The sequence below is a fragment of the Clupea harengus genome, unplaced genomic scaffold, assembly GCF_900700415.2.
Source record: "Clupea harengus unplaced genomic scaffold, Ch_v2.0.2, whole genome shotgun sequence".
Lineage (NCBI taxonomy): Eukaryota > Metazoa > Chordata > Actinopteri > Clupeiformes > Clupeidae > Clupea > Clupea harengus.
Genome location: NW_024879736.1, coordinates 35971 through 47228, shown reverse-complemented (window position 1 = coordinate 47228; position 11258 = coordinate 35971).

Genomic DNA, 11258 nt, shown 5'->3' with positions numbered 1-11258 from the left:
GAAGGGAGAGGCTGCCTTTTCACACCAATTATTAGTCTTGTTAATTCCCTTGTTTAGTTCACCTGTGTCTTATTATCTGTTTCCCCTTTGGTATTTAAGTTCAGTTTGTCTTGTGTTCTCTGTCTGTACGCAGTTTATGCCTGGTGAGAAGCTTCAAGTCCTGTTTAAACCTGTGAATGTCTGGATTATTCCCTTGTCTTTTTCCCGTGGATACTCTGCCCATGTTAGATACGTTTTTGATTTTTGTTCCTTTTTGAAATTGGGATCTTCTGTGTTTTTTTATTTTTTTTATTATGAGTTTTGGCCTGGATCTTTTGTGTGTTTACCCTATTTGATTGTTAAGTTACCCTTTGAAAATAAATCCTGAGCTATTGTTTTGCATCTGGTCTGCAATTGGGTCCTTTCCTGCTAAACCCTGACACAAGAGGGAATTTATTTTAAATGGGTTGGTTAGGTTTAGGTTGGTTTGGGTAAGAATATCAGGGTAAGCCAATCAGAGGCAGAGTTGGGCATGTCATGCCTTTGTCATCCTAGGCAAAACTATCACCAGAGGCCATTTTTGTCCCAGACGGCCCACCACAATCGGTCGGACACCTCCCACCAGCACACCACCCTTGCGGCCCCCTTACATATATTGTACTAGTCTCCCAAACTACTACTGCAAAGATGGGTAGTAAGTACTGTGGACCAGTGGAGCGGTGAAAGTGGATCAGTGTGTTCACTCACTTTTGACTGACTCCTTGGTTATCAGAGGTGGCTGTGGTGTTCACAATCATTTTCAAGTAGAAGCACAAGTAATTGCCAAAGAAAAAGCTCTGCTAGAAGTCGAAGTCATCTATAAATATTTCATAAAATGTAAGTATACAAGTATGTAGGTACATGCTCAATAGACAGCAGCAGCATACTTACTGTAGGTGGAGAGCTACCCCACAGATGGGCGAGTAGCATTTCGTGGACGTTTGCGCATTGTGGATAATCCTGGGATCTTTTGTGGTTCACTAGGTATAGCTAGCAATGAACAAGTCAAATGGCCCTTTACAAAGCATCTACTGTTCTGAGATCAGTTATGTGGCCAGACAGCCCTCGAGTCGGTGTCATGCCGGACTCACACCGTCACGAGTCTCTTCAGCACCCTCTAGAGCAGGGGTGGGCAATTCATTTCCCCAAGGGGCCACATGAGATAGTGGGACTGTTGTGGAGGGCCGGACCAATAGGCTGAACTCAATTCTGCTCAATATAAGTTGTATCTCTTTATAAAAAAACATTAAATTGTATGGTTTTGATTAACTGCTACTGGTAAGAGTAGATGTTACATTTAGGCTATCAAAAAAATTGGTGCAGGCATAGTAAAAACGCCAACATTATTTAATCAACATTTAATCAACATTCACCAAAACGATTTTGAAAATGAGCATGTTTTTGCAGTATTAAAGGTGTTCCCATACGATCAATACACATGGCACACACACACACACGAGAGCAAGCTTGCAATGCAATAGTATAAGTATACAAATTAATAGTAATATCAATTTTTATCAGCGCAAATGGTCGCAGGTACGCCCACACGCACGAATGTAGGCCTACGGACGGAAATAAAAAATATCCCGCTTATTATACAGTTACTTGCCAAAACAATAGAAGACATTTCTCCAAAATACCTCTTTTTAATGATTTTGTTGCCGTTTAGTTCTTCACGCAAATGCGAAGCAACCCACCTTTTAACTTCAAGTTTCAATGACTTTCAGTTATGTTGAATGACCGGACTACTTGCGTGGTGGAATGATATAAAAGATGTGAATTAGAAGCACAAAACCCGTTGCCAATGACAGCAGTCATACATTTTTCGCAGCAGTGTATATAAAGAAATTACAGACCTGCTAACGTTGGAATGGCCCATTCAAATCAACGGAACTTTTTGGAACATTCTGAAGAGCCGTATAATAAGTACAGGTATTTACATTTGATTCCTAATTTACAATTGACCTCCGCGGGCCGCACAGGGACAGCCAACGGGCCGCAAATTGCCCTTGGGCCGCACTTTGCCCAGGTCTGCTCTAGAGGGCATGTTCAACGGTACCCTGTCTCACTTTGTTTTTGTCAACAAAAGCACAGGGCCAAGTCAGACAGCTTCAACGAGTCACAGCTGGCAGTCAATCATCACCACCTAAACCTGTCTCTCGTTTGCCATCGTTTACTCTGCACAAAAGGAGCCACGCCGTCAAGGACAAGTGAGTTGTGTTTCGCTAACCACTGCTTGAATATCTCCTTTTCACAGAAGGCGCGTCAACGGAGGACCAAACAGACGACTGGAGCCAACGACCGGCGGAACCCTGCCTGAATCCCGGCCTCCGGTCTCTCTTCCCTGCCACCACCGGTGAGCCCCTCAGCTGCACCCTGCCTACCTGGCTGATTCCCCCAAGACCTTCTCCCCTGAGCACCGGAACACGTTGAGGTGCCGGGTTTTCGCTGCAATTCTGCCTCTGGTTCATTCTTGCCCTGCTACAGTTATGGTATTGTAAGTGTTATTGTTCACATGTGCAGATGTGTGTGCAAACTGTACTTGCACATTGGAAAAGTATTTTATGTATCCCACCGGTGGGAATTTTTTTTCTTGTTGTCAAAACTCTGCAAGTTTTTGTCCTAGAGACATATAAAGAAAACCCACATGAACCTTGAACCATTTTCTTTTAAAATATATACAGTTCGAAAATAAAATATAAATAAGCACTTTGTAGGGAGAATGAAGCTGATCTCTTGCACATTTGAGTGAGGTTTCTGCTCCTAAGGACCCACCCATTAGCAAATGACAGCTATTCATATGATGAGAAATAGTGTCTCAGTGATCTCTATTGGGCCATGGTGTGGCGAGAAAACCTGTGGGGGTAGTGGGCCACAAAGACATTTCAGGGCCATTATGTAATGGCCATTGTTCTTGTCTGAGGTGTCCCAGGTAACTCATTAATATGCATTTGTAGGAACACACATTTTGGAGAGGCACAGGTCACTCTCACGTTCTGAATGCTAAACTCACATACTATGTATAGCCAACACCTATGTTTACAAGGTTCAGAGTTCAAAAGTGTCAGTCCGAAATCTTTACAATGTTTTTTTTTACAAATTCTGAGCAGCTCTGTATGAAAGTTTTCGTAAGGGTGATTTTACATTTGATTTAAATACAATTTTATTTTACTATAACTTTAGTTTACTATAACTTCTATAACATAATCATATATGCCACTTGTGCATCAATACTTTTAGCTAGGGGAAATATACAAAAACATCAAGGCATGTTAGACTTCCTAAAAAAGTCAAACAGGCCTCTGTCCCTGAAGGGTTAAGAGGTAGCAGTAGCTAGTAAACAAGAAAATTAAACTGTGATTTATCATCACACATCACAAGTTGTTTTATTAATCATCTGGGTCAACATGTGTGAAAACAAGAAGAATTGTGAAGTAATGTTAGCTTTGAGTAGCTTCGTTTATAGGTTCTTAATAGCAGAGCTCAGGAAAACTGATGCTATAAGCTAGCCAGCCCACCAAATGCTTGTAAAATAGAGGATGGATACCCGACCCGAGCCCGTCGGAACCTGTCGGGACCCGACGGGTCGGGCCGGGTTCGGACAAATATTTAGAAATTATAATCGGGCTCGGGTCAGGCTCGGACACATCAGCGAAATAATGTATTGAACATTCCATATTTAAAATATCTTAATAAATAGTGAAGTCAACGTGTCTGCTTCACATGAGGCAGAAGTTCGTTTTTGAGAATAAAATAAATCACATTTAGGATAACAGCCTTCTTCCAGTGGCGGGAATTTGTTTATGTCCTAGCTGTGACGACGCGATTACAGGTGGCAAAATGACATCACGAGGAAGTTAAAGAGAAACGGTCATCTGGAGAGTTTAAAACGATACTAAACGAAGGGAAATCTACTGTATGGAGACATTTCTGCTTAGTAGTCGATGCAGATTCTAATTAGGCTGTTGGATATGTCCAATGTTAGAAGTTTTAATGAAATATGATTGATGCAATCCTCTTTCTCCACAACAACATGGATTAAACTTCGATGGTTGGACTATGTAGATAGTTTTATAACAAATGTTGGCGTGATCTTCAATGGTAAGACGTGTCTGTTGTGGCTCCTTTGGTGTAGCATATAACGTGAGTTGTATTACGGCATAGCGTGTGTAATGTGTAGACTATTTCATTCCGTTTGTTAACCTTTCCTGCTGTCGGTCTCTGACCGTAGTTGGAGATTGCAGGGGAGACTTAGTAGCCTATTAGCGGATTAGATTATGATTTCTTTCTCAACATATTGACTTTTGATCTGTAATCTTGATCCACAATATCGGAAGTTCAAGTACTTAAAAAAACGTAGGAAAACAACACAATAAAATGCACTCGAGTTAGCCTGAGAAATGCAATATGAGTTATTCTCTAATACTGCAAAATGTAATTTTCAAAGTGGATGGATGGAAAATGTAGAACACTCACTTTAGTTTGTTTAGTTTGCAGTGTGAATCCTCCAGTAGAGCACAAAACTGCTTCACTCCTGAGTCTCCTGGTTTCTTCTCACTCAGATCCAGCTCTGTCAGGAGTAAGGGGTTTTTATCTTGAACTGAAGTCAGATAATGACAGGCTTTCTCTGCAGCATCACTCTTCAACAACCTGTAGAAAAAAAAGAATATATTCCTAGTTATGATCATGTTGAACCATACCTCTCCTTCCCAGGTCCCACCTGTCACGAGAGGCCAGGACTCAGACGGGTGTGTAGGAGAAAGTATGGTTTAATTCAGATTGCAGCCAGAGAACAGGGAAACACCCAGGGAGGAATCACAAACAAACAGGTAAACGCTGAGAAGTTGCACAGGGATAATGTAGCTGTCGCTGAAATATACGCATATTTTCTTTCTTTATTTATTAAAATATGTTTGTGTTTGTTTATTTGTGTGCTTGTGCATACCAAATTGTATTTTATTATTTGCTGATGTGGAATTTTGGTATTACATGGTAAGGACACCTACTGGTGAAGAAGTGAATTGAGGCAAATAGGCTACCATAGTCATGTGATGCACTTAACTAATAGCAGGGAAAATGTGAGATTCGTTCTTTTGTAGCTACGATGTGCACGAAGAAGGATGTGTGTGAGAACAAAGAGATTTAGCTACCCGTAACTTTGAGGGCGCACACGGTATGGGTTTGTATGTCTTATTTGATTCGTTTTGTGTTAACCTGTTTGTATCCAAAGTATTTTTTTGACAATTCAGCCTATTTCGGCACTGTTTCATTTAAAACTTGAATATCTATTGTTCTACTCATTGCATAATAACCATTCATGGCTTAAATTGAAGAAGACACTTGGGCCACCAACTGCAATTAGTTCAAGTGTTTTATTATGTAATTTTAGTTTACATTTCAGAGCATCAAAAGTAAGGATTTGTCAGAAAAAAAAAAACCGCTTGGTGTTTTCTTTTTTGTTTCAGTATAGACATTTACATTTACATTTAGTCATTTAGCAGACGCTTTTGTCCAAAGCGACGTACAAGGGAGAGAATATTCAAGCTACGAGCAATAGAACCTGGTGTAACAATAAATAAATACTACTTTACATTAGAAATATAACAAAATGAAATAAAAAGAAAGAAAGAGTGCAGAAGTGTAACTGCTGTAATTGCAAGTTACGCACTAGTCGAAGTGCCAGTTAGGACGGGAAGTGCTCTCTGAAGAGTTGGGTCTTCAAAAGCTTCTTAAAGGTAGAGAGGGACGCCCCTGCTCTGGTAGTGCTGGGCAGCTCATTCCACCAACGTGGAACTACAAATGAGAATAGTCTGGACTGCCGTGCTTGCACAGACGGCAGTGCCAAACGACGCTCACTAGAAGAGCGCAGCATCCTGGGTGTAACATTTGCCCTTACAAGAGCATTTAGGTAGGTGGGAGCAGAACCATCAAGCACTCTGTAGGCAAGCATAAGTGACTTGAACTTAATGCGAGCAGCTACAGGCAGCCAGTGGAGGTCAATGAGTAGCGGGGTGACGTGTGCCCTCTTCGGTTGGTTGAACACCAGACGCGCCGCCGCGTTCTGGATCATTTGTAGTGGTTTCACCACGCAAGCCGGCAGGCCCGTTAGGAGGGCGTTGCAGTAATCAAGGCGTGAATTCACCAAGGTTTGCACCAGCAGCTGGGTGGCATACTGGGTTAGGTACGGCCTGATTTTGCGGATGTTGAATAGCGCAAAGCGGCAGGACCTAGAGACAGAGGCAATGTGGTCCGTGAAAGTCAGTTGGTCATCAATAATGACCCCGAGGTTTCTTGCTGTTTTGGATGGAACAAGAGACAAGGAGTCAATATTGATGCTGATGTTGTGGTGGATGGCCTGTTTGGCTGGAAAGACCATCAGTTCCGTTTTGGCCAGGTTCAGCTGAAGGTGGTGGTTTTTCATCCATGTGGATATATCAGCAAGACAGTCCGAGATGCGCGCCGAGACAGTGGTGTCCTCAGGAGGGAAAGACAGAAACAGTTGAGTATCATCGGCATAGCAATGATAGGAAAAACCATGCGAGCGGATGATAGGGCCCAGCGAAGTGGTGTAAATGGCAAAGAGAAGTGGTCCCATCACCGAGCCTTGGGGCACCCCTGTGGTAAGGTGGTGAGGTACAGACAGCTGACCTTGCCATGACACATTGAACGAGCGCCCAGTATAGAACTGGGTTTTGAATATCAGAGGAAAACAAAGCCTATATATCCTGATTCAACAACATCTTGACAGTATGTGTACAAAATTTCAATCAGATAGACAAAAGTTTACAAGTGTTACACATCAGTTTCCATATGGTGTCTTTAGACGTCTCCAAGTGTCTCCTAACCTCTCCAAATCACCAAATACAAAAGTCACTGTATATCAAGAATTCTAACTTTTTCTTGTCATCTGTACTACAGCAAACCATTTAAAAATGAATTTCAGTGTAATATATTCTATTGTATTGTATTTTTTTGTGAGAATATACATGATTGTCTATACCTATCCAAAATGTACCCAAAAACCTATCCAAATTCATTTAGAAGTGCATTATCACATTATCATGAATGTTTTTGTGGTTTTGTATTTATCTGAGGTGTAGCCTGCCCTGATGTTTGTTCCAGTGGTCTCAGTCTTTCATAAAATAAAATCAAAATGAAAAAAAAAAATCCATACCAGAGCCCCGTTAGCCAGAACAATTACAAATGCCTGACATGTAATGTGCTGTTACCACCTCCTACAACGTGGATGAGGGGATGGATTTTAGGAGGCAAAGGAAAATTAACTATTTACAAATGAGTACACAAAAAAAGAATTATTTACAAATATGTATATATAAAAAATCAAAAAATTAAAAAAAAAAAATCTAAAAAAAAAAATCAGCCACGCTGGCTGATCTTGGCATCATGCCACACTGTGTAGCAACACCGCCCTGGGATTATGCACAGGGGCACTTTACAAGCCCTGCATAGCCACATAGTGAGGGCCTGGCAGAGTTTGCACCTCCTCCTCCCCTTGGTGGCTTTCAGGCTCGGATCATCGGAGAGTTCACAGACTATTACTGGGAGACATTCCAGTGGCCGCATCTCTGGCGGCATAGAAGCCGTGGCTCGCCCAACAGCTGCTGCCTCAGAAGTTGTGGCTCGCCTAACAGCTGCCTGAGAAGCCGAGGCTCGCCCAACAGCTGCCTGAGAAGCCGTGGCTCCCCCAACAGCTGACTTCTGCCTTCCACACCCGGAAGTGGATGACAGCTGGTCACACAGAAGCACCCTGAACATCTTCTGGGTGAGGGGCCTCTGATTCTTTGCCTCTGCCATCTCCTTGTGGATTATGAAGCTGTTCACCACCGCAATATCTACAAAGTGTAGAAACATCTTCATATACCACCGCCTTGTCCTCCGGGTCACGGTGAAGTACTTTATGAGGGCATCAGAGAGGTCCACCCCCCCCATGTACTTATTGTACCACTTGATAGGGTCAGGCACAGGAAACGCCCTCTTGGACCAGCCTGTATGAGGGTGGCGGACACGGCGTTGAACAGACTCCCCACTGTATGCCTTGTGAATTGTGGAAAGCATGGCAACGTCACGCGTGTCCTTCCACTTCACATACAGCAAGGAGCCTTCGCGGATCCAGCGCATTCCCCCTCGCTCTGTTTTTTTGTCCATCGCATTTGCTTGTGTTTTGGGAAACCCCAGCCGGTTCTCCCAGATGGTCCCACAGGCCCCAAAGCGCAGCTGGTGAAGGTGGCGGAAAAGCTTGGCGCTGGTGTAATAATTGTCAACAAACACGTTGTACCCCGTGCCAAGATAGGGCACCTTGAGCAAGTCAACAACTGCATCAAAACTCAGTCCATTGCCACTTGGATGCTTGCCCTTCCCCTGGTATAGGGAGAAGTCACAGGTGTACCCACTCTTGCTATCGGCCATCACAAACAGCTTGTAGCCCCACTTTGTGGGCTTGTCCTTCATATATTGCTTCATCCCAATCCTTGCTTTTGTGGGCACCATGCGCTCATCAACAGACAGGTTCTTCCGTGGGTGGTAGTGTGCCCTGCAGGCCGTGAGGATGTCATCATGGAGCAGGCTTCAATCGGAAAAGGCCATCATGCCCAGGCTTACCAAGGAGCCGCTCATTCACTACATCAGTAGCTGGGTCACTCATGTGAAAATTTGCACCGATGGCCTGAAACCTGTAGCCTCTCATGACTTCTCCAGGAAAGGGAAACCTGAAAAGACGATCCTTCCTCCACATGTCCCTTGCAGCGGTCACCCTGGTCAGGCCGAGATACTGCACAATGCTCAAGAATCGTCTCATCTCATCTGGGTTCACGTCTTTCCACGGCGTCTTTGCACCATGCGCACGCTTCCTGGCAGCGTATTTGTTGGTGTTGGAGCACAGAGTCTGAATGACACGGGGTGTGAAAAAACAGCTTGAAAATGTCCAGGGGGCTGTATGACTTCTGGAAATCCAGCTGCGGTCCAGGTGTCCTCTTAGGGCAGAATGGAAACTGTGGGGGGCACACATCCTCCTCAGCACCATCATGCCATCTGTCCACCAGTGGGGCAGGGGTGCTCCTATTTGATGTGGGTGCTCTCTTCTTGATGGCTGTCTTCACACGCCTTGGCACTGGAGGAGGGCATGAGGGCCCGGGCAGGTCTGAAGCGACATCCTCTGCAGGCAGCGATGGTGTGGGTGTTGTCTTCTTTGTGGCTGTCTTCACACGCCTTGCTGTTCTTTTCTGCCTTGGCACTGGAGGAGGGCATGAGGGCCCGGGCAGGTCTGAAGCGACATCCTCTGCAGGCAGCGATGGTGTGGGTGTTGTCTTCTTTGTGGCTGTCTTCACACGCCTTGCTGTTCTTTTCTGCCTTGGCACTGGAGGAGGGCATGAGTCTGAAGGGACATCTTCTGCAGGGACATCTCTGGGAAAAAGAAATCAATTGCAAAGTGTTACAAAAACAACCCAGCAATCCAGCAAAAAACATAAACATATAGATTACTGAATTTGCATGACTAAACAACTACAGACAGAGACAAGGGCCTGCATCATGAATGAATATATTCTAATGTTGAAGGTAATGGGGGTACTCTAACGTGGGGAGGCTGAGACCACAGAGACAAAGGGCCTGCAACAGGTGCTAATATTGCAGGTGATGGGGCTTCTCTAAAATGGGGGGGCTGAGACCACAGAGACAAAGGGCCTCTAACAGGGGCTAATATTGCAGGTGATGGGGCTTCTCTAAAATGGGGGGGGCTGAGACCACAGAGACAAAGGGCCTCTAACAGGTGCTAATATTGCAGGTGATGGGGCTTCTCTAAAATGGGGGGGCTGAGACCACAGAGACAAAGGGCCTCTAACAGGTGCTAATATTGCAGTTGTGGTGCTAGTAATACAAAGATAGTGTATATTTAGGTGTAAGAACATATCATATATTTCTACATTCACACAAGAATTACTGATCATTACAATCAAATTAGAACAATTAAATTAAAGCAACCAATGCGTGCTGAAAGTAATGCATCCACTTTCACGTATCTAACGTGAGCCAGATAGCAGCCATAAAATAACATTCAGCAGTTTCAGTAACATAAATGCTCGGTATATCTCGGTACATAAACATATATACTGTATATCATTTATTTCTATACTCACACAAGAATAATTAACCATTGCAACCAATTACAACAGCAGATATCATATAAATATATAAATCATATATGCAATATAAAGTAAACAATGTGCGCCCGAAAATAATGCATCCATTTTTACGTATCTAGCGTGAGCCAAAGAGCAGCTAGTATTTAGTCAGATAATACATGGTAATAATATTGTGGTAACATACCGAAATGCATGCTCATAGTATTAGTATATAATTCACAAACACAAATGCTGATATGTACTTACATGTCATCCGATGAATCTAAACTTCTTTCTCTTCCTTCTGAGAAATTTGTCCTGGTTTCTTCATTTTCAGATTCCTCCGAACTATTGAACAGCATCTCCAACACTTCTTCACGCGTAAAAGACTTCATTTCTTCCGAACAGTAATCGTCGCAAAAAGCAGAGCAGAGTGGCAGTTGTCGCAAAAAGCAGAGCAAAAGGCAGGTGTTTACACAGCTGCTTCAAGCGTAATGGTCGCTGACTGTGACGCACAGGTCATAAATCTTGCACCGAGTCATTACGCAATGTCCAATCAGACCCCTACATCATTCAAAGACAGACAATGGGCGTATCATTGTAAACCTAAGAATGTGTACTATTGGATAAAATAGCTGTCAATTACTTTATAGTGGCCTGGATTGGCGGAAAAAAACAAGTTTGTAAATCGCCAACTGTTACAGGAAGGGAATAGTTTGTGTGCATTTCACATGAAACCTATCCTAGAACGAGGGATAAACTGTACTGTGGCAAAAAATAACCTCACAGTTTCGTAGAAGAGACATATGGCTTTGATTATTAGGGTATGTTTTAGAAAAATAATATTGGTCATGCCCGCGAAAAAACGGCGAAGTTTGAAATTGTATCATAAGGGAAATGGAGACACGTTTTTCGCTATGATGTGAGTACATAAATAAACCACGATAAAACCCTCAGTTAAACTCTCCAGTATCATTATTTAGTTGTTTGGATAGATAGCGATTTTTTCATAAAATAAAAAAGACATTTTGGCAAAAATAGCCTGTTTAAATGGACAATTAGTGTGAGGAGGCATCACAATTCTGACAAAGCAGTGGGCATATC